The following is a 25,305-nucleotide window of genomic DNA, read 5'->3' on the forward strand; positions in this document are numbered from 1 at the left end:
GCGCGAGATTGTTTTTGAATCCATGGTAAACTCGATTTTTCAGGATTTCTCCGTGATACCGTGAAATTGATTTCGCCGCGGGACGGAAAGCATATTTGAATTCGATCAAACGCTACAGTAGAATGTTCGAATTGAATTCCCCATAAACGATAACACGTGTAGGGGATTGATAATTGCGTTACGCGGGGTAGCAGTGTCCACAAAATAGAGGTGAGGGTGAAGCTCGTATCTTAGCGCTGATTTTGATGGCTTTGACGTCTTGGGAAGCTGGGATGAAAAGAAGGGGATGGAATAAAATGCAGGAACATTTTTCGCCTAGGTCATACTATGTATGTTGCACTATGCCATTCTGCCTTTCCACGTTTACATTTATATTCTTTTCGTCACCTTTAATCTTTGATAGTATCCCTCTTTGATTATGACGATACGATTTATGGTCCGTGTCCTATTCCTCGAATATTTTCTTACTCAGCGTACCGAATACTCGTCTCTTAGATTTTCCCACTTTTCTCGTAAATTCGATTACATTACTCTTGTATTCCAACGTTCTGGCTGGTTGAATATGCGGCAGAGATAGAGTCTTCGTCTTCGCTGCCTTGTTTATATGCTCCTTGCCCCGAAGACTCCTGTCTATCGGTTAGATTTACGCTTTAATTTATCCTGCTCCAATCACCCTTCCATTGTTTAGTCAGATTTAAATCTAGAGCACTTTTTGCTCAAGTGTTTGTATTTATATACAACTATAATGGTAAATGATTGTTATACACATGAAGACAAACTAAATACTTCCTGCTCCACAAGTTAGGACAATAGAAAAAGTTAAAAAGTAACCCCCCCCCCCCCCCAAAAAAAACCACAAGTCTTTACAGCTAGACGAGAACCTGCAAGTACAAAGATTGCTATAAAGTCCTCCGTCAACGACATACTTTATCTCGAAACAATCGACCGTGTAAGACGTTATCCGCAGACACCGTCCGTACAGCGCGACCTTGAAACAGAATTCTGCCACCATCCCTTTCATTATTCTGTCGCGACGATGTCGCGCACCGAAGCGTACTCGCCATTATCTGGAACGCGGTCAGTAAATAAACCGTACCCAAAGAGCACTAAATCCTCTACAACCTCGCATGTCCGTGGAATCAGAGATTAAGCGGACGATAATCTTCGCTGGGCAAGATACCGTGTTTCTGTGCACGCGAATCTGATTCAGCAGTCACGATCTGACAGAGATATTATTCCGCTGCAATTTGCAGCGGCAACAACAATGACGACGACGACGACGACAGTGACGACCTGCACGCATTACGAAGCACGATACGCTGCCGCCGGCACCGTCGTCTTCGCAAAGTAACGCGGTGCACGCTCGTTATTTTTACACTGGAATTTGCTAAAACCCTCCTCCTCCTCGTTCACGCGACAAAGCTGCAGACGACGTGGGAAACAAGCCGAGGATAATTCGCCCTCTGTTTTGTCTGCGTACGGACCAAAGGAGCACGTTTACGTCCCTTCCCGTTGCTCTTGAGGATCGTTGTTCAACAGGACACGGACACCCGTTCGTCGTTTCAAGGCTCACGAGTATCATAGATCATTTCCACGTTTCCTCTACGTCGGAGTACTTAATAGCATATCAGCGATATACAGTCAGTCCTATAAATATTCCTACCTTCTATTTGATATTTCCAAATAATTCTTTCTTTATAAATATATACACTTATAAAGTTTATTCATGTATGTACTATGTACTCTTATTCGCGTATATTTATAATGGAACATGTATTTTGAAACATCGAACCTATCATTCAACTGTAACAAATTTCCTCAATAGACATAGAAGATATGAGACTGACTGTATATAGCAATTCGTTTAATCGGTCCATCCATTGTCGTTACTGGTCTCTACCGCAGTCTGTTTGCGTGCTCATTAATCTTGCGGCGAGGGACTTGTGTTATAAAATTACAGCTTCTGGAAAATTCAATGGACACCATGATTGGATAATCGTCCTGTTTGAGTGGGTCGTTCGCCTGATTGTCTTCAGACTAATGAATCGTGGATGACAGGTAGACCTGTTGGAATAGTTTCTTTATCGAGATCGGAGTGTTTATTGTGAAGTGACTGTGGAACCATCAGTGGTGGATTTTGCAAAGAAGTGGGCTGGGAAGGACCAATCATACCCTGGGAAAGTATTGTATCCAAGTATGGTTCTAATACAAAGCCATTTTTAACCGACTTCGAAAAGGAGGAGGTTACTCAATTCGACATGAATATTTTTTTTTTTAAGGTATGTTCACCGATTACGCCGAGATGGCTTGACCAATCGGAATGAATCGTGTTGCATCTTGTAGTGCATGTCTCCCCGGTGGTCCCATTATGAAGATATTTTGGGATTTCTCAGTTTTTTATATGAAGTATCGATGAGCTTCCTTCTTTTCTCCAGAATTGAAATTCTTACTGACTGAAACATCTCCAAGAATTCATTATAATTATTATCTCTGCATAATGTAGCAATTACTTTACCTACATAATACTATTAAAATGATATAATTTAATCGTGATGAATCAGTCGAATAAAACGACAAATTTAAGCGTTCTACTGTTGCATTTCATGTTTACGTGGCATAATTCCATTGAATTTACCGATGGTTATAACTGTTTCCTATTATCCAATCGCGTATGTAACAGGAATTGACATTTTCATCTAAATCTGACAACAGTGTTACGCAACCCTGACGCAGTAGAAGCGCGTTACCGATTCGGTCGAGTTGTAAGCACAGCGAAGCAACAATGCTCGGTTACTTGTATGAATTAAATTAATTAAATATCCAGCGCATTCGATTAATTAGAGCACAGTTAAGAGTTTAACGCAATTACGGCAAATTGATTGTATTTATCAGCGTAATTACCGAGCCAGGTACCCATGGGAGTGCATGCAAAAAGAACTACTGGGCGTTCCATCTGTGCGCTCATTATGAAACTTTTACTAATTATCGAAATTACGTTCGTGTCTGATACGCGGAGTAATGGAATTAATTCGTCGATAAACAATGGATGTTTGATGTAATGAAACTAAAAGGAGAGCAAAGTGTCACCTGCGATTGCGGTTAGATTGTTATATTAACGAACGGAAATTTCAGCTTAATCGAGAGAACCAAAAGGAAATTGCAGTCCACAAATTTATACTCATACCCAATATGGGAAGTAACACGATCGACTTGACGATAAATGATTGAATTAATGAAACAGAATGGAAATCAAAGTGCCGAGGTTAGTCGATTAAATTAATAAACGGAAATAGTAGTTTAATCGTGGAAATTCAAAGGAAATTTTAATCAACAAGCATATGTGAAGTAATACAATTGAAACATAGATCGAGTATAAAAAATTAATTTGACAGAACAGGAAGGAAAGTATAGCGCTATCGACAGAATTAAATTGCAATAAACAGACTCACATTTCATGAGTCTTCTTCGTTAAAAAACATTGCGAAATTTCCACTATGCTTACATAAACGGGATCGAAGGTCGTTCTTTTAGTCGTGCCGCACACGATGTTCAACAAAAACAAATTTATTTCAGTGGGTCTGATCGCCGACACCGGCGCGGCGGGTTTTGCATTAATGCACATTGACGGGTCTCCATTTTTTCTTCTTCTTGTTACAGTAAACCGCGCTTCGCTACGCGAGCGCAGCGTGCACCTTATACGGAAGAAGATAAATGGACGCGGTTACTCAAATCAAACGGTAGTATTCAGCTGTTGCAGGTTACCATGCTACATGGTACGCACAGCAAACAGTGATTTATAATATTTAATGAAACGCGATGATTGCTCGCGCGCAGACTTATTTGCGCAATTCCGGCTCTAAGAATTTCGTAATTTGAGAGGGGAAAATTGTAATTGAACGCTGGTCGTATCGATCATGTGAAACTGAAGCGATACATCATCGCATAATGCAAAATATCGTTACTGGTACTGCACAGAAATGGAGAGATTCAGAGAACATTCGACAAAGAAATTAAAGATTGCAAGCTCTGCAAAGTCTAAGTGTTTATAGTGATTTTAATACTCAACGATTTTTCAATAATAAAATGGTCTAATGAGTTATTTTTGAGGGGATAACAGCGAGGAATTGACCATCGTGACCTCTTTAAGATACACAAATTAGAAACACACAAGTTATTATTACTTTCCATTTACTGCCTGTCACACACACACGCGAGCTGCACCAGTTTGAAGTTCCCCAACCGAGCAGCTGCAGCACAGGATGAAGGTCAATCCTTGGAACAACTTTGCGACCAACCACGACTATTCACGAATCCTCGAGCATATAAACGGTTAGGCAGGCTCGGTCGAATCCAATAACTATTAACGCGCAAAGGTGGCTCGAGGACCGTAGAACAAAATAAAACGTGCGAACGAATTCCACGGAAGGAAATAACTCCGTGGGAAAAGCCTTCGAGCCTGAAAACGCTTGGAAGTTCGGAAACGGGGTGGTCTCGGGTTTCCCAGTCTCGTTTACTCGGTCAGCCAGCATCCTGCTTTTGCCATCATTTTTAATTCAGGTTACCGCGTTCAAGTTGCGAACGAATGTACCGAGAAACCCGTCTGGGCTTCCGTGTGTCGGCCCCTCTAACGACGTTGCGGCGACGGCGAAAAAGCTAGGAATATTTTTAATTGGACCGCAAACTTTTCCCGGTGCCGGACTGTTGTCGCGAGTATTCCAGACGGACGCGGAGCCGCGGAAAAAACGCCGGACTCAGAAGTGCCGTCAGACGTGTCTGCGTCGTCGTCGATTTTCGCGGCTTCCTCGTTCCTCTTCTGTCCTCCAGAGGAACAGAGCGGAAAGGGAACTATCAGCGCCACCGGAATCTTGTCAAATGCACGATTCGAACGTGCCACGTGCGAGATTCGCCCATGAGCGACCGGAAGTCGAGGGATTATACGTGCTGCCATTTCGTGAATTTAGCTTTACTTTGAAGGAAATTGGTAGTAACTGATTTGATTCATAGAGAGATTAATATTCGATTGATTAGGAACGATGAGAAATATTCCTCGTAGTTATGAGATCAATTATCTGGGAATTATCGTAGTTCCAACCTTGGAGCTTTGATTCTAAAATATTCCGAAAAAAAATAAACGAATTCAAGGAAAATTGACACTGCATATACCTATTACTTACATAAAAGCCTCTGAAATTGGAAAGAAGTGAATATTGCATCGAGGGGCAGCAATGCCGACGCGAAACGAAAGTTCCATCGATCGTGTCGTCGAGTTGTCGTCGCGGACCGGAAATTAAAAATTGAAACGAGCCTTACGTTAAAACGTAACGTTGATACATGTTGCGGTAAATCATGTCCGTCGACCGAGAATTGTAAATTGCTTAAGACGTTCGGATGTATAACAGTCGTTTCGCGGTTAGCGTGGAGCTGTAAGGTCGCAAACTTTTTTTTGTAGTATATGCAAAGATCGGGGATAAGGAGTTTTAGAATATGAGCCCACTTGCTATTAACTTAAAACAGGAGCACCACTTTTACGGGTATACTTCAAGTTTTTAAGGGTTCGCGAAGCGTGGGTGTGCGTGATACGGCAGGGCAAGGTTCGGAGGATGGTTGTTCAGGGCGTGATTCACGTTTGAAGGGCTATGATGACGCAGGATTCACGAAAGAAGTTTCTGTGGAACGCTTGCTAAAGAATAAAGTCCGGGTTGCTTCGTCATACTTCGACAGTAAAGCTTCCAGAATTATATCACGATGCAAAAGTACTGAAATTGCAATATAAATATTCCATTTAGTCTAGTTACGACGTTGTTCTTGTTATTTTATTATATCAATCATGGTTACAAATGCGACAGCCTTCCAGCACGTATTACTATCATCAAGAAAATACGGCAAACGATTACACAATCATTTCTCTTCCAAATTGATATCTTGAATTCACTCTTGGAATTCCACGCTCGTTTTATGAAACATTCCGTATTTAATCATACAATAGTAGTTGGAAGACTACATTTACCTCTAATTTTCATCTGTCGAGGTAAAATTCCGGAATTCGTGCCCTAATGACTTTCGATTACAGGGGATGAAATACTTCAAAAAATTACATGAAATGATTCATTTGCTAATGTCTTTCAATTATGGCGGATGAAATACTTTAAGGAATTGTGCGAATTTCTAGTTAAAACTACAGGAGGGTGGGACAAAATTGGAATATTGGCGAAGCCCGCACAATTTCCGAGACTGGTAGGAAAAGTTATTTTTCATGGAATTCCAGCGATCAGTTTCAACGTTTTGTCTGAACGCCTCTGAATTATCGACACTGCGACTTTCAGCTTTCACTCTAAAGCGCGTAGAAGTTGATTTGTCGCCGCGTTGAATTCTTCAGTAAATACATGGCGGTAGAATTAAATCGCTCGTGCGTCAACCGCGGAGAAAATACATATTTCTTGGTGCATACAACATGCACGATAACGGTTCATGCAATAATACATCCGAGATGTAATGAATTTTTTTTTTCTAACGATGCTTCATTTCTGAGAAAATCGATTCTGAAGACCACTGTGCCCCGGTAGCGTACAACCTGGTTTGCAAACAGATGCACTTGCGGGTAGTATTCTTTGAGAGCTGTGTTCTTTTCTGTTCAAAAGTTTTATATAATTCATACTAAGTTTGTAACTATGAAACTGTTTAAATTAAGTAGAAATAATTAGAGAATACTGTCTCTTGAAAATTTGAAGTATTTAATAGCTTATGCTTTCAAAGAATAATATTTTTTCATTTGGTTTAAATATTATGGTTTCAAGATCAATTGCAACCTCATTGTATAGATTTTTGAATGTATCTTCTATTTTATTTCACGAATCACATGATTTTTGTAAAATGTTGGACTCTGTGTGCCACTGAATGTAAATAACCCAGAATACCGTAGGATTTTTGCGCGAAGCACGTTCGATCTCCGCGGAATGCTTCGTCTGGACAAAAACAGGTGTAACTTCGTTTCCCGAGAGTTGAATGTTGCAATTAGAACTTGCGTTGCGTGTTGACCGCGACAGAAATCCGTGAATATGCTAGGATCGCGACGGAAACTTAGAAAATAAACATTACTAGACGCAGACACGATCGTGTCGAGGACACGCAACGTGTCATCCGTGCAGGACGGTCCAGGACCGCGTCCCTTTGTCCTGCGGCTTGGCTGCGGTTACACGCAGCAATTGAATAAATATTCATTTGCGTAATTAGCATCCGCGCGCCGAACACTACCGCTCGCACTAGTGGCGCGTCTTTAATTGCAAGCCCTTGCGACTCTTTCTTTTCGTTATCTAGTTCGCAGGCATGGCGCGCGACTTGTGACAAGAAAGGGGAAAAAATCAGGGAGTACCGGGGCTAGGTTGGAAAATTGTTCATTAGGAATCTCTTCCAGGGCTTATGATGTGTTGTGTGGATATGAATAGGATTCACTCTTTTGGTCATAACGTGAATTGTTTTTTTGACTCCGAGAAAACTTCATATTCACTCAATGGAAGCTTGCTTGAATATATAAATGAACACAGCAAAATACGAACTTATTGTACATGCGTTTAATTACATTTTGAATTAGGTCTTGTACTCATGCGTAGTTCTACATGTAGTGAAATTAAAATTAATAAGATTGAATCTGTTTTGCCGTACAAGCGTTTAATTATACTTTTTGAGATTTGAAGTTATCCAATTATTATTTGTAAATCGTTAAAAGAATATTGTAGGATTCTCTCGTAAAAGATCATTTTTATCAATTGTTTGGTAAATGCGTTATTTATTTTTAAAAATTATAATAATGAAAATAAAAATAAAAATAAAATTAAAAATAAAAATTGAAATTAAAATTATATTTTCAAGATTGTAATACACAGCAGAAAGTGTTGCACAAAGATTGGACAAGAAAGTTCTATGTTACTTGTGATAGGACGTTATTATGTTTATTATTATAGGTATACCATGAATGGCACTTTGTAAACCGATAGTGTTACGATAACCCAGTCACGAAGAGTTTCTTCCACAACATGAATCTTCACATAAAATATGCAATATATTTTTATGTGATCACATACCCCCCCCCCGATATAACTGAGCAACATACGTTCTACATAAAGGAACCAAATTTTAAGTTGATACACATATTGGTACAAAACACCCCAAGAAGATACTCGAAAAGTATGTTTTTAATCAAATTTTCTCTTTATCCTAGTTTCAGTTATTGTAATTTCAACATTCGCCGTGATACACGCTGATGTAAGTGAATTATTTATTAAATCCTTAAAATAAATTATTAGGTCACATTTTGGCCTCAACATTTTAACTTATATATATATATAAATACATGTCGAATTGAGTAACCTCCTCCTTTTCGAAGTCGGTTAAAAATTCTTCTATTCAGGAATGCCCTTTTAAAGGCAGAACGCTTTTAGCGATGATTTTTTGTGAGGTACGATAAGGAAATTATTTATTGTTATCGACTGTTAAATTAGTCTGATTTAAATCTGGTGAATCTGTGCGTCATATAATTGGCAGTCATTGATAAATATTGATAATACCGATGAATAGCAATTCCTGCAGGTAAAATCGTACGAAGGTCAAAAAGATAAATCAAATTTGGAATTGGTCTGACACGAGAGGAGGACGTTTCTATCAAAATCCCGCGACATAAACTGATGACGCCGTTATTGCATAATTCGGACCAACAGAATATCGGAATTTGTGGCATCTAATACTCCGTTACATGTGCGCCCTTTGAATGATTCCTGGTATACCGTGGGCGAGCTAAGATTGATCGTCTATCGTATCGGTTTCTGTGCCGTGTAAACGATACCGTTGTAAGCGATAATATATCTTGGGCGTATCAGTTTAAATGGTGTTGGCACATTAATTAATCTGTCCTATTTCCGTGTTACTGTAAAAACATACAAAAAAACTCTAAGAAAAATAAACGAACTGTTCGCGTGTAGTAGTTTCATTTGACATTTTAGCCAACTGTTTCACAGGATGAAATTAAGGAAAAAATAATCGAATATTATGAATTTTTCCTTGGAAACAGATTTCAATGATTGCGGTAAATGTAGAAGGATTCTAGGATTTACGAAGGTATTAAACGAACCACGGACATTTAATTTCAACGCTTTCAAACGTGTTTATCCGCGAACGAAGATCGCTGCTATTCGATTGCATAAAAATTCAATCGCCAAAGGTTTCCCAATTTATATGCAGAATATATCTAGCGACCGTACAAGCTCTATTTATTCGCCATTAATTCTCCTACGAAAAAAGTCTCGTGAATCCTAAAGTAATCATTCTTGCTCGTACAATCGTTTCGTGCGGGTCATCCATCGATTGTATTTTAAACGGCTTTGTTATTCAAGAGTTTTGCATACATAGAACCCACGCGACAATGGAAAGATAATAAAGAATTCCACGCTATCCTCCAATCTTTCCTCTCAAAGTATTTATGTACGCGCATGAAAAATATGTAGACAAAAAACAATAGACGCGTACGACACGCGACCTAGAAATTCGCTAGCGGCCACTGTTAGTAAAAAAACAAGTTTCACATTCTTTTAAATACAGTTTCTCATGGTCTGCATTTAAACGAGGATACAAAGGAGTAGCACAGCATTTTTTAAGTCGTACTCATGGCGCTTGAACTGCACTTTGGAGTGCATAGCCAGCAAGTTCCTTTTTTCAGACTTTCCTGAAGTCGTTTTACTGAAATAATATCGTTGAACGCATTTTGAACACATACTTCCTGTTGCAGAGTAATTTTTACAACTGCTTTGTAAATGTAGATTGGGTGTCTAATAATATAAACACAAAAATAAAGCACTATACATACCATAATCTGGTATCAAGTTTATTAACAAAAATCAGAAAATATTTTTGTATAATATTTCCCTACTCTCACTCTGTTATTAAGAAGGCTACACAAAAGTTACAGTATACATCATGCAGGCCTGTTCTGCATGGCTAAAAAATTACACGACATGAAAATAACTATGAATACCAGTAGAATAATGTTTCAGTATTCGTTCTCTAGATAGGACATTGGTTCGTAATGGGTCGAAGCGAACCGGTGCCAAGCATTAAATATACAGAATGAGTTATTTTCTGCAATTCATTAGGGAAACTGGTTTCACAGGGTTGCCACAGGCATCTTTCAAATTATCGAAGCCAGAGCAACATCCACGCAGCAATAAAGCGATCCATTACATTAGCGAATCGAGGCACGAAACGGTCGAGGGTTTAAACAAACCCACATGCGTGGCAGAAAGCAACGTGGGGACGAAAATGGTACAAATCACGGTTTCGATAAACGAGCCACCGTAGCCTAAAAAAAAATATGAACAATGATACGTTCCTCTCCAACCCTCTGCGAATGGAGAGGGCCATTTGCCCAAATTGACACAGCCAAATTTCAACCGCGCCTGTAACGCGTCCAACGAAAATCCTCGTGCGACCATTCTAACCATATACGTGAACTGAACCCAGGATTACTAACTGCACTCTTTTAAGAGATTATTGACGACTAATTGACACTTCTTGGTAGAGAAATTAGGACCTATTTAATTTTTAAAAATTTTCGTTTTATATTAAAACTTTTTCATTTCATACTTCTTACATTTTCCACGCCAAAAGGTAGCGGTACTCTCCGGTCCCCACGCTCATCGTTTTCCTTCACAGTGTCTTGGGTACTCTCTTCTTATGCTCGAAGAATGGTAACCCTAACCGGACCTATAAATTGTAGACTTGGAAACGTTTGTTTCCTCGAAAGAAGCGAGCGGAGACAGAGAGAAATACGGATCAGGGAAACGAGTCCTGGCAAGAGCGAGCAGGACCGAGGAGCGAGACGAAAGAAGGATGTTCCGACAGGGAAGAATTTCATAACCTCTTAATTGCACATACCACGATAGCGCCACTCATTTACATTTATATATCGCATTCCAATACCACGGTGCTTCGCATAGTTCAGCTATATTTTTCTGCTCGCGTTTCAGCCAGAGAATTTTCACGGTCCCGTTGCTTGGCTAGCTGGGTCGGCGTTCTTTTCGCAATCGATTATTTACAAACCCTCAGGAGCCACCGCGTTGAAAACTGAACGAACGATCCTGTTGTCTCGGTTGAATCTCTTCTACTCCCCTCCTTCAAAATGATACGAACAATTTTTTGTTATAGCTACTTATGAAGTTTCTAAATATTTCTTTTGTGCGCATTTTTTTTGTATGCGGTCACTATCTACCACACAAAAACAGGTATGACTGTACAGTGAACATGAAGGTACCTAGCAAAATCAGGACAAAACTCCGCACTGACCCTCCCTGCATTTCCATCCCTCGTCCGTTTTCTCATTTTTCAGCCCCCACAGTGTCATTTGGCAGAAAGTTGTTGCTTTTGATTTCCTGGCGGATGGTTTGGTCAAACGGCTCCTGCGAGTAATATTCGCGCCGATCGAATTGGCAAACACAAAGTTTGCAATTTACAGTCGAAACTCTGCCACCGTATTGGTGATGTTCACGACCAACTTTTCGACATTTCTCGTTTTTCTCGATGGAGATTGGTCAGTGCTCGGGGTTATGCGATCGGTTATTGTCGATATTGGAATCTTCTCCGACTGTGCACGATCCAATCGGATTTGTCGATTAAATGCCTATTGCATTCGTTCTCTTAATCATAACAAAGAAACCAAGATTTACAGTTAGGTTTACTGTGAAAGCTTAACAGTTTGCAACAAATTCAATAAGTCTAAAGTGACTTCGCATTAGTCGATCAATTTAAAGACTAACTGTCAACGGTAACGAGCTGCCGCGTCTAACATGCGTGGAATCTTTGGCGCCGTTACCCACAAACTTGGAAGAATAATATTTCCCTAAGGAATTAACAGTTGTAGGGGCTCTACTGGACGATCGATCGACTAACAAATTTGTTGAGATTACTCGAACTTGTGTTGGCAGAGCAAACACAGAGGGACACTAGAGAGCACAAATTGGTAGCGTTAGATTTTCTAATCAGGCGTTATTGTAAACTCTGCAGGGGCGAAGTAATAGCTAAATGGCTCTGAAGTGAAATCAGATTGAGTGACACTTACTTGCATATACCAGAATCTATCAATAACGATACAAATCTCTTACAGAATGCATCATTTACGAGATGGTCTCTCGTATATATGACTGTTCACCCTATCAACTAAGAAAATCCTGAGAAGAGTGCAAATTGGCAGTTACTAATTGTTCAGTATTCATCAAAGAATCAGCGGATTGTAACGAGGAAAGAGGTTGGTCAGTAATGAATAACAAAATTCTTGACAGATTGCTCTTATCACTTAATTCCCATCTTCAGAGACATAGATTAAATAAATATAGTTTCCTGATTTTTTAGAATACACAAACTCGTTTTCCACCAAATAACCAAGAAAGTTATTGTCGAACACTGTCCATTCAACATGAAATCGATCTCGTAAGATCACTTCAAAGACGAAAGCAACCAAAATTTGTTCACGATTCACATATTGAGATTATTATTTTCAAGTAAAAGCAGCTCGTACTAAAAATCAATATTCAGGGAAAAATCTTCCACGGATACAGCGACGCCCATTATGAGATTTGCAGATACGCGGTGATTAAAATTGAATACCATGCGGGTAAACAAGCTGGCAGTAAATCTTCGGGTACTAATTCTTCAGCATTCATCAAGGGATCAGTAGCCCGTAACGAGGAAAGAGATCGGCCAATAATGGCTGATAAAACGCTCGTCAAACCGGCGTGCGTGCTCGAAAGCGCGCGGTAAGAATGCAGCAACGAGAGGCGCCGAGAAAAACGGCTTTCATTAAGAACGTAGCAGCGAGTGGTAATAAGAAAAACGGGTTCAACGTGAAATAGCGGCCAAGAGGAGAGCTGGTTTTTATCCCGTGGAATGCGGCTATCGAGGAAAAGAGCTTTTGCCCCGTGTCCCTGATTGATTCGAGCCGTGTGCACGCGAGTTCACGCGTTCGCGTGGATTTGGAATTCTAGCAAATTCGATAACAGTTAGTTTTATTGAATACCTGATAATTTAATAAATAGTGACAGCTTCTACATAACTGATTTTGTTCAAATTTACACTACTTTACTCCTGTCATGCTGCCACATTTGTTACATTCGAGCGACCCACAATTTGAGAATGTACAATATAAGAGACCTTTTTGTTGAAAGAAATGTATATAACATACTGAAATAATAAATAGTGTAGAATCGAGACTCCAGAAATTCTCCAAGGATTAGATCATCGTTTGATCGGTCGTTCACCTACATCGTCAGCTCGTCTTTCACAAAACGCAGAATAAATGCGCAGAATTCGTTGCGCAATTACGCAAGACGCGGAGAGGAAAGATAAATTGAAATCATCGCTGGACCCTCTTCAGAGGAACGCGAATGCGTTGCTGTACGTGCGCGATGATGCGGGAAAAACGGCGCGCGAATGCGTATTGTTGCGTCTCGAGACGGACGAGGAATAAATCTACGTGATGGGTACCAGGTATGACCTGAAAGGAAATGCAGCAGACGGGATGAATGATTCTGGACCGTTGCGTTAGCTAATAAATAACGGACGAGTCCGCAATCTTAATTGATTGCTGTTTCCAGTATTGGAATAGCAAGATGTTTCCTCTTTGGATGGCAAATTTAATCTTTTCTTTTTTTTCAATGGATATTGTTTGTTTCCAGTTTCCAGTTTCAATTTTAGCAGCGATCTGGATTTTTCATTGAAATTTTTAGCGTCAAAAATGTCATATAAAATAACGTTTATATGGCTACTTTGTTGACGCACATTGCTACCTCATACAAAGATCCAATTTCACACATCAGCAGCGTTGTTTGGAATAAAATGAAAGCTTCGAGCAAGGCGGTCGTGTAAAACGCGAAGCTTTAAACGTGGTTCTAAAAATCGCGCCATTCCTCCTTAAATCGCCCGAGAAACCGTCGTTAATTTTATGAGGCGCTACAGATTGTGATACGAACACGCGTCGTAACGCTTCGAGTTAGATGGAGCGAGGGTGTACCGTTGTATCGAATCTATAAAATAACGAAAGGCGTGTATGCGCGAAACCGTAAGTATGAATTTCGTACTGTGAGTGTCGCAAATAGGGGTGTAAATACAACGAAGTCGTATAATTTTAATTAGAAACAAGTACTTTCTTCTTCGAAGCGTTAGAAATTACTGTTCCCTTCATCACAGATCCATTACGTCGTTTCTAAAATAAACAGTTACGTCATTATGCGCCATATCGTTCTAAAGTTGAGTATCCCATGATCCAGGCTTACTCATTCTAAGGTCAACGATGTGTTGCGGCATCCATGCTGTAAGAGGACTTTTATGGTTGGGCCGACAACTTTTGAACCTTATTACGTGGCTCTTCGTGCACGCTCGACCGCGTGCAACGTACCTGACTACGCGTAAATTCAAGGTGCAGGGAAGATGATGTACAACGCATCGATGCCGGAGTATTTCCTGATTGGTAGATTGTGTTGGGAACGAGTCTGCCGCCGCATCACGAGCGGATGAGAAACGACGTCGTTTACGCGCCGCGTGCTTTTACACCTGCTGGATTAACGGCACGGCGCGCGGCGCGCCGCGTCGAGACGCCAATTTTCTCGAATAATAAGATCGTTCGGGGAAACGGTTTTTCCGGAACAGTTACATTACCATTACAGCGGCGCTGCTCGCAGCTGTTTCCGAGGAATGCCTGTCGTTCTTTCAGTTTGTTTACGCTTTAACGATCGGCTAACAACTTGTTAATAGTTAACCGAGTTTAAAGGAGTGTTCGCGAAACGGTGCCAGCTTCCCTCCCACGCTGGCAGAGAAAATGATCGAATTTAAATTTATACACCACGCCAGAGGAAAGTGAAAAGCGTTTCTTTCTGAAAAACATGTTTACTGGCCGTGTTGATGATATTAGAAATTCTATTATTTCAGTGAAAATTCACTAATGTTACTCTCTTATCATCTTTTTTTTTTATTTTAATGTTTTAATTTTAATTGTATTATCTTAATACATGTAACATATGATTATTTGATTTTTCGTGACATTTGAATGGAAACATTCAAGAAATACACTTTTATAAATTTTACGATTCCATAAATTTATCCTGTGAAACCACTAATAAAGTTTACTCTGGTCGTGATATTATACTTGTGTGAATTTCCAGGATGTGATCTGGAATCGTTGGAGAAAATCAGACCATTTCTGCAAAAACATGAAATATCGCTTATCATGGAAAGTGAGACAAATAACAGTCATCTCCTCTCGCTTCAGTATCGATTCCTTCTTCCTCTAATCGAACGACCATCGCCCAATATCCATCTATAACCGTAATGCAGTCAGCCGTCGCTAAGTTTGTCGTAGTCGAGCATCCTTCTGCATAATAAAGCGCGCCTTAGATAAAACTTGCGTCGTGTCCTACGCGATTGGCCTCATCCAGAATAAAGAGAACCAAACTGAGACGATCGTTGACCCGATGACCCGCAAGGGAGTCGCGTATGCCAGCCCGATTATATCGATTCGACCCCTATTCGCGATACCATCCGCCAATCGCAGTTTTAGCGATTTTAAACAACGGACACTCGCAAACCTGAACAAACAATGCAGAATCCTGAATCTTCAAGCGCCACGTTTTTTCCCGGATGCTGCCAGCCATTTCCGCGTATTAAACTCGCAGGAGCGCGGAGTCTGTCGATGAGGTGGATGAATCGGTTGGGAATACTAATCCAGCCTCTTGATCGATTCTTTTTCTCTTCGCGACACGTAGAAGTGTAGAGAATCAAAATGTTATTTCGATTTCAACGATGATGAATCGGTGGTAGTGGGACTGTGAGTGATGTGAAATCGTGCTACTACTCAGCGACAATTAGTAATAATTGCTCAATTTCTATTCAGGATATCGAAGAAGGAGATGAAATTTTATTAATAGACAGAAGTTTGAACTGATATTGACATGTGACGTTTATCAGTATTCTCATGATGGAGTCGAGTATTTTTGCGGATTCTTCCAGTTTTTCAAAATTATAATACTCAGCAGCCGAGAATTTTGGGGGATTGTTCCAGTTATCTAAAATTATAATAATCGGCAGCTCAAGAAGTCCTATACGAAATCGTGAGAAAAGTGTTCTTCTACCTTATATTCGATATTTTATTATTTGTAATAATATAGTTGTACTATAGATACGATTTTATGAACCGATAGTGTTACGATACCTTGGCCACGAAAAGTTGATTCCCCGACATAAATTTTCGCATAAAATGCACATTATAGTTTTATGTAGACGCATATTTCCCTGGACATACCTAAACTACATACAGTGACTGTATATAAGGAAACCGACTTTTAAGTTGGTATACATATTGGTACTAGAAACGCCAAGAAGCTCGAAAAAAATGTCTTCAACAAGCAGTCTCCTCCTTCTCTTGGCTTCAGTAATTGTAATGTCAGGATTTTTCGTGGCACCTGCTGAAGCACGTCACTTGGTAAGTGAAATTCTTAAAATCCATTTGTATTACATCACATGCTATCCGCAACACTTTAACTTATTTAAAAATTTTTATATTTAGAAATGCTCGATACCGTGCGACCATCTCATGGCGAAGTATATATGTCAGGTATGATAAGGAAACTATTCATTGTTATCGACTGTTAAATTAATCTTACTGTATCGAAATTTTATTACTGTCTAGTTGCTATAGAGAGATATACGTTGTGCTAATGCATTTGATTTTTAGAGAATATGTACATAGGGGCATTTGATCTGAAATTGGCAACCGTGTGCGATACCTAATGGAAATCGGATTATAAACTTGGGTTATGGAGGTTTATTCCTATATTAATGAAAGTTAGCAAACAATAAAACATTCTGCATTATGAATAAATTACTGTTACTCTTCATTTCCAGAGATGTGAATAACCTTTCCCACAATTTTGGGGAAAATTCTTGGAGTATTCCTTTCCTTACCTTAACTATATTTGTCATTATCAGCGACCGAAATAACTCCGCTTCTCGAACCATACGAATCTTCGTTTCCGTTCCCGTCCAACGACCAGGTGGAATGGTAATTCGGTCTAATGGCGTAACGCTGTTATCGAAAGCGAAGATTTACCAACGCGGTTACTTACATGCATGCACTCGAGATCGTGTACAGGAGATTCGCTCGCAGTATATGTATACATTCGAACGGCGTAAATGCGATTTAGATATCGATGAAATTCTAACCTGGGCGCGTGGTGCAGCAACCGCAGCTTCATCTCGCCGATGAAAGCAGTAATGGATATTTATTTGGCTTCGTGAGTTAATACCAATGAATTATTTGCTCATAATAAAGCCTAGTTGTGGCAAAGACTAAATTATTTGGCTGCATTTACTGACAATTGGGAGATGATTTGTCCTTTCCTTTATTCTTATTAAATTTTCTATTAAAATATTTCATTTGTTTCAATATTACCCTTAGATGTTTCCAGAACCTTTATATATCTTGTACATTTTCGCAAATACGAGATAAATCGCCTAAAACTGCCGTATATTGGAAACGATACAGCGACCACGAAGGGGTTAAAATGAATAGAAATTTGCGGTCGCCGGACTCGAACCGCTGCGCAAATAAAAGGGCGATCGAGTCTGGGTGAAAATAAAAAGTATAACCGTATATATTGTTTCCGATTAATAACGTTAGGACGCGCTCCCGTATCGATTCCGTTCGCCACGATTGTTCCGCGACGGAATTATATAATGCAATTGTTCGCCTCAAATTCAGACGCCGTCCATAAATCCAACTTCGAAACTATCGGTTCGAGTGGCCTCAGAATTGATTAGTCGCGCGACTAGCACGACCGAATCCGTGACCTTAATAGTAATTTCTGTACCGCAGTCTAGCGTTGCTTGTACGCTCCTTCGAGTGGCTCCCCTTTCTTCCTGCGTTCAATGTTCCGCAGCTCTGTTATAACCTGAAATCAGATTGTACCCACGAGAAAGGATTGGCCAATTATTGTAGACATTATTTTTCAAAATTGTTATTTGCATGGAATTAATCCTTTGCGTACGAGAGATGATTCTCGGTCACCACTAGATTTGACGCGGTAAATCAACCAGCAATAATATTTGTTTAGCTTTAATTCCTTTGGAACTCGAAGTGTCGATAAAATGATTGTCGTTGAGGTAAAGGTGACCCGATGTTCAAATCTTAAATTGGTTTGCGATCACGAATCGAGCTACATCTTCGAAGTCAATATGAGCTTAGAATCCGTGACAATTGAACGCTAAGAAAGCATCTAATATCTTTTGGAAGACTCTGAGATATATGATAGTTCTTGCATATTCCAAGGTTGACTACCACTGCCCTATAGATTTCAAAATAGCTGCCCACCGGGACCGAGCGATCAAAATTGTTAAACAATTCTGGGGTGAACGATATTATCGGAAAACTGCGCGGCACTAGCCTTAACATGGATATTCAGCTAAAAGTACAGCGACGACGGAACTCCATATGCAATTTGATCGATTGGACGCGAAACACGAGGTGAAGGAGAGAGTATAAAGTGTGACAATTTTGTCACGAACGGTGGTGGCATTGCGCTTTTTAATCGTTAATATTTCTGAAACTTTGACGCGGTACGACGTTATTATGGAAGCTCAAATTGAAATCGTGGATTTTGTATTCCCCCTAAATATAGTTTAATAAATGAACGAAAAGATTCTTTAGTTCTATCTATCTAAAAGAGATAATAACGCAAATAGAAAACAGATGTCACTATATCACGGTCGATGCCCCAGCACCACAGCAAGTAGAAATACCCATTAATAGCCAGACACGTCAGCCCAGCTAAATGAATTCTACTTAAACCACATACTCGCTCAAAGCTGGTTATCATGAAAACCAAATCGAATATGAAAAATGTTTATTACACATAATTGACTCATTTCTACACTATAAACTCCCTGTCCCCAATTGAACCTTGAATTTTTTGATAACCCATATATCCATTAAACTTTCTCTATTCTACCTTCCAAAGTCTGAGAACCAATTAAGTTTGTAACAATTATAACTACAATTCTGCAACAATAACAATAACTACAATTCAAACAATAGCAGCTTCGAACTTCCACTGCCTCTTACACCCAGTAGCAAAATTTGAAAAAACAATTGAAGAATATTCCATCCAAGGATATTATTTTAGAGGAATGCACGGAAGCAGATATTTATCAGGGTCTGAAAACCGTCGGACCGTTCACCACGCGTGTCCATCACTCTCCAGCAAACAGCGACACATCGGCGCCGACAATATCGCGACTGTCAACGCTGACCCATTTAAATATGATGCGAATTCTTTACGGTCTTACTTCCAAGGATACCGCAGGGATCTCTTCGCGGGTAGAGAACTTGTGCCAAGCAATTCCGCGCGATACGTATCTCGTGGTGTGCGTTTTGTGGCCTGTAATATCCGTAAGATCATATTTCCTTCTGTTCGATTCGCCGAGGGAGGAACACCAGCTTCTAGACCAGTCCCTAGAGACTTTGAAAAAGCAATAATTGGAAGTAGAAATTTTATTGCGTCGATGGGCGAACTTAGACGCGAATTTAATGTGTTTCGTTGTGCAGAAACGAGTTCAGAGAGGAGCGCAAACAGAAGATGAAAAGGGCACGTTATTACAGTTCGGTTAACACGTTCGCTATCATACCAAAATTCGTGAAAATTTCTATGAAGTTAAAAGTTTGTTTCGAGACTGTTGAAGATTAGGTAATTTCACTTGTGTCGTAGTATTTAATTTTTTAACCTCTCCAAACACGCTAATCCTATCCAGATTTATTTTCATTATCGCCTCACTTTTAGAATTAATTTGTTTAAATCTATAATAAAAATATATTATTCTGTATTTTTACTTATCGCAATTTTCAGGCGATCGTCAGCCCCTGCGGGTGTCGCTTGTATACTTCCGTACTTCTGTTTATCCACGGAAGGGGAACTATCGAGGGAACGAGCGCGCGAAAGGTGTTCAACATAAATTTACCTTACAAACTTGGCAAATAGACGAAACAGTCTCGTGAAGCGCACGCGGCACCAACCGTGCTTCATGTTGAATTCATGCACAACCTCGGTTAAGACAACGAACACGTAAGAAAATATCCATAGCTTGAATCATGGGCAAAGTACTTCCTGACACGTGACATGTCACTCGCAAAACGCAAAAGTGATTTCGCTTCAATGGCCTGTCGTAAACTATTTATTTTATTCATTTTGCTGTTTATCAAATGGTAGTTTATTCTCATTTTTGTCTGTTATGCAAATTAACGCCAACTGTTCGTCGTCAAGGGTGTAAAATTTCTTTCGCGAAACGAATTTCACCGTCATCCTCGCACTCTTAAATTCCGATGGTCGACGCAAACGCGAAAATTTCCGCACGAAGGCTGATCGAGGGTCAATAAAGAAAAGTTGGGAATTCGAAAACGAACTCGACGCGTTTCTCGCCTTGGAAAAGGTCGGTACGCCGCAGAGACCGTTATCTCTCTCGCTCGTGTACACGTTCGAGAAAAAAAGAATCGTGCAACGTACGCAAATTCCTTTTTACATCGACAAAGCGAGTTCCCGCACACCACAATGACGTTTCTCTTTCGCGCAGCCCGCCTCAAAGCGTGTTCCGCGTTAGATCTTGCCCTGGTACGTGCCAATATTCTCTCGGTAACCGTTCCACGTCGTGGAATACCAAGGGAAGTATCAATATTTTCCGCGTATTGATAACCGCCTTGTACAGTCGCCCCGTTGTAAAGTATATCGAGGGTTGCGCCTCGAAACGTATCGCCCGGCTACGTGCAAAGTGTCTGGCCTCCGCTTGGGACGTGAGATTCTTCACGAATGCATTTCATATGCAGAGCGTAGCGTTTACTCGGAGTTCGCTGCTGGGGATCGGACCGAAGGCAAGAAGAGGGACGCCCGGAAATTTTACTGCTCGTTTATTGCGGACAACTTGTTTAGAAGCTCGCGAATGCACGAGTCGGAAACTCTGGAAGAGACGAGTTAAACTCGTTTTAGACCTGCAATTTTAGAACAGTGAGTTATGAAAAGGAATGATAATGGAAATCACTCTCTCAAGATTATTTATTAGAAGTATTGACTCTTGAGCTTGAGTCAACAGTACAAATGAACGTCCGTAGATTTCGTGTTAAATATCGACACAGTCTGCAGCACGAACTAATGGGCCGACCTTATACAATGGTTTATTTTTAAATCGGAGTGTAGGAAAACCTGCGAAAAATATTTTTCCTAAGTGAAAGTACAAATCTTTATTTGGGAATTATAACCTATGTACATAAATTGCATTCCCAACAACTTAGAAATAGAGCAGCTCGGAAATGTTTAAGCTTCATAGCCAGCAGGTATGCAACGTTAACTCGCAGGGCTGCTTTCATTATAGATCACAGCCCGGCTCGAAAAATCTGTCTGGGTATAAATCAATTCCGTCATCGCAGCGATCTCCGTCGGCGTGTAACATCAAAGTCTCGGCTCATTTCGTTTCGGCGTGGAATTTTCATTAGAATCCCAGGACATCGACGAAGGACGAGGCGGAGAAGAAAAAGCAAATAACCAGGTTGGGTAATGTTATCGCTGGTTTATCGCTGGCAGCTCGTTTAAAAACTTGGTGAGCGGGATTCGTCTGCGGAGAATAATAGAAAAGTTACGTGGCCATGGCTGCGCTTCGCGCATTCTAAGACGGCGCACAAGTGTTACCACACACGTGTCATGGCGGCAGACTTTTGTGTATTTTATTTCGTTGTGAAAATCCTATGAAGACACCACACTTCCTGAGGAAACGAGAGGTCCTGGCGCCGCAGACCAAGCTGTAAACTGCACGATGGTTTAATTAGAAAGCTCACCGTGTTTCGACGACCATCGCAAGAAGCATTCCGTTACCTACTTCCGCTTACGTGCTGTTAAGGGAGTTCCTCGCGCAGATTGCACGGAAATGCGTATACAGGATATATTATCGCGCAGTTAGCCACTTTGGTACCATACCACCGTGCTTCATTGCTTCAAACTCGCGCATACCATATGCAGACTATCCAAGAAATTATTCGCCATACGTACCGCGATATATTCAGTTTCCAATACGGAACAGGGTAGTAAATTGGGATTAGCTTGGAAGCCAGTTGACAAGATAAGGATGAAGTGAACAGTGCGCGTCTACGACGTTTGTGTGAAAGAGCTTAAGTCGAGAATCTGCGATTCCAAGATACGACCACGAGTATGGTAGTATTCGTCGTGGAAACACTAGAAGAAATGACGAGAGCTTTGATCCAATTTGTAAATGCACAATTGCAGTGACCCTATTGATTTTTATATATAAATCACAGGATTTGACAGATGGTTGAAAATATTTATTTGATACACTCGTGAAAAATGATATTTGAGAGGGAATGATTGATACGATATTGAATTCGTATGTGCAACAATTTATGAGATAGTGCGAAGGGACGGTTACCTAATTCAGTCGTGCTACCAACGTCCACGATAAATTCTCACGCAGACATGCTTGATAATATTTCCTTGATCGATCGGGCAATCGATCATTCCTGGACCTCTGGGTAGGACTAAAGCATGAATATTGCGTGAGTCAATAATTTGCAAGCGGAGCAATCTGAATTTCCCAATTTGCCCGCATGATTATCCAAACATGCTGCCTATAACTCCCACGGCTACACATTGCGCGAGTATCGCAACTCACGTGTAAGTTACCTCAACAATTTGAATAAACACGCGTGCTGTCGGAACTGAAGAGAGAATGTGTTAGACAAGGAAACATTGCAAGCAGCTGCCAACAAAACTGATCAAGTATGCTGGAAAATTGGAGGAAAGCTCCTGGAGAGAATTCAAGAATTTATTTAGATATTACTATTTTTACTGAAAAAAAGGTTACATTATTGAAATTAAATAAAATAGAACAAAAATAATGTGTTTGGAGCCACAGAAATGAAAAACAACTTGACAACTATAAAAATTAAAAGTTTGCAGTCACGTGCTCCTATATTGCTCTGTTTTTAAACTCTGTAAAACGGTTGTGTATTCCTTCCTAGTCGATTGGTTACTGACTGCGCTCACCTTCCGATGTGTTTACCTGATAATACACAGTTGACACGCAAGGGGCCAACTTTAACTTTTTGTTTAAGTGTTATAAAAATGTCGTCATTATTGGTACTGAATTGGACCGAGCAAAGATCAGGCGACTAGGCGTGCACTATTCTGAGATTAGAAGCCACGTTACGTGGTGACGTGACCAGAATTCGATCATCACGATGTTTTGGACTCTGAAGTCGTGGAACGCGACTAGATGTAGAGCAGAGTTCATAGAACCCGACTGGGCACAGTGTAGGGTTATGGAACCTGCGTGGATGCAGTTTGGAATCATGAGATCCAAGCAAATCTGCTTCAGTATCGACGACGTCATATGTATTATACTTTAATTCCTAGCCTTACAACTAAGGGTTAGTGTCCTGTGTTTAAAATGAGACCATTCAACTCATCATCTGATAACTGACATTAATTACTCTAGTATCACTGATCTATGATCTCCAAGCATTCCAACTCGAGATCTACGACCATGCTATCCGCCTCCATCTTTAACAATTTGCATTATGCAGCAACCTTCCCTTCATAATTTTTGCATTACCTTCCTCCAACGCACGAGCGTCTTTTTTGCTTCTTTATCAGACATGCTTTGACTGATAAATATTCCCTTCGTTTATGTTGTTGTTAAGATAACACCGTACGCCTGCGTCGTTAGTACCATGACGCTATCTTGCGACTGTACCGTGACCCACAGGGTATACGTATAACCTCGCAATAGCACGTAGCTGTACATGTGGAATTACATCAGAGTTTATGGCTTACAGTGTGCGGCTATTTCCACATTCGCGCGAAGCTTATATTGTTTCGTCAACTTAGATCATTCTTGTCATTTCTTCGTATCTTCTTAATTCCAGTAGTAAAATGAAATATTTTTATTTATTTATATCAATGAAATGAAACATTCACTCCATTGTCGAGGCAAAATGAACCGAAACTATATTTAATATATTCAATTAGTATTTTAAAAAGCTGCGTAGTAGCATAAAATAGAAAATTCAAAGCATGTCAGGACAAACAGCGACTGTGAATTCATCGTTCGTCTGATTTCTAAATTTTATAAATTTCTTGACTTTTCCAAAATTATAATAATCGGCAGCTCAAGAAGTCCTATACGAAATCGTGAGAAAAGTGTTCTTCTACCTTATATTCGATATTTTATTATTTGTAATAATATAGTTGTACTATAGATACGATTTTATGAACCGATAGTGTTACGATACCTTGGCCACGAAAAGTTGATTCCCCGACATAAATTTTCGCATAAAATGCACATTATAGTTTTATGTAGACGCATATTTCCCTGGACATACCTAAACTACATACAGTGACTGTATATAAGGAAACCGACTTTTAAGTTGGTATACATATTGGTACTAGAAACGCCAAGAAGCTCGAAAAAAATGTCTTCAACAAGCAGTCTCCTCCTTCTCTTGGCTTCAGTAATTGTAATGTCAGGATTTTTCGTGGCACCTGCTGAAGCAGGTCACTTGGTAAGTGAAATTCTTAAAATCCATTTGTATTACGTCACATGCTATCCGCAACACTTTAACTTATTTAAAAATTTTTATATTTAGAAATGCCCGTTTTCGTGCGACCATCCCATGGCGCCGTTTGCATGTCAGGTATGATAAGGAAACTATTCATTGTTATCGACTGTTAAATTAATCTTACTGTATCGAAATTTTATTACTGTCTAGTTGCTATAGAGAGATATACGTTGTGCTAATGCATTTGATTTTTAGGGCTTGTGTAAATAGGGGCATTTGATCTGAAATTGGCAACCGTGTGCGATACCTAATGGAAATCGGATTATAAACTTGGGTTATGGAGGTTTATTCCTATATTAATGAAAGTTAGCAAACAATAAAACATTCTGCATTATGAATAAATTACTGTTACTCTTCATTTCCAGAGATGTGAATAACCTTTCCCACAATTTTGGGGAAAATTCTTGGAGTATTCCTTTCCTTACCTTAACTATATTTGTCATTATCAGCGACCGAAATAACTCCGCTTCTCGAACCATACGAACCTTAGTTTCTGTTCTAGTTCAATGGCCAGGTGGAATTATAATTCGGTCTAATGGCGTAACATTATTATTATAAGCGAAGATTTATTAACGCGGTTACTTACATGCATGTACTCGAGATTGTGT

General features: G+C 40.0%; 3 long non-coding RNA genes across 4 annotated transcripts in view; all 3 read left to right on the top strand.

The window, feature by feature from the left end:
- The window catches only part of LOC128872337 (uncharacterized), a 52,559-nt gene extending 27,504 nt beyond the window's left edge, over positions 1-25,055 (top strand). The window contains exons 2-5 of the long non-coding RNA XR_008456141.1: positions 19,929-20,144; positions 24,439-24,640; positions 24,725-24,772; positions 24,893-25,055. This is a non-coding gene — a long non-coding RNA (uncharacterized LOC128872337). The remainder of the gene's footprint in view (positions 1-19,928; positions 20,145-24,438; positions 24,641-24,724; positions 24,773-24,892) is intronic.
- On the top strand, positions 8,156-14,351 carry LOC128872339 (uncharacterized). 2 transcript variants are annotated; one of them, XR_008456144.1, is made up of 3 exons: positions 8,156-8,259; positions 12,146-12,290; positions 12,391-14,351. It is a non-coding gene; the product is annotated as an uncharacterized LOC128872339 (long non-coding RNA). The 2 variants fall into 2 exon arrangements; XR_008456143.1 differs by having other exon boundaries at positions 12,146-12,286.
- On the top strand, positions 15,842-16,925 carry LOC128872338 (uncharacterized). Its single transcript, XR_008456142.1, has 4 exons — positions 15,842-15,856; positions 15,923-16,510; positions 16,595-16,642; positions 16,763-16,925. It is a non-coding gene; the product is annotated as an uncharacterized LOC128872338 (long non-coding RNA).
- Positions 25,056-25,305: the final 250 nt, after the last annotated feature.

This window comes from Hylaeus volcanicus, chromosome 2 (genome assembly GCF_026283585.1).
Source record: "Hylaeus volcanicus isolate JK05 chromosome 2, UHH_iyHylVolc1.0_haploid, whole genome shotgun sequence".
Classification (NCBI taxonomy): domain Eukaryota; kingdom Metazoa; phylum Arthropoda; class Insecta; order Hymenoptera; family Colletidae; genus Hylaeus; species Hylaeus volcanicus.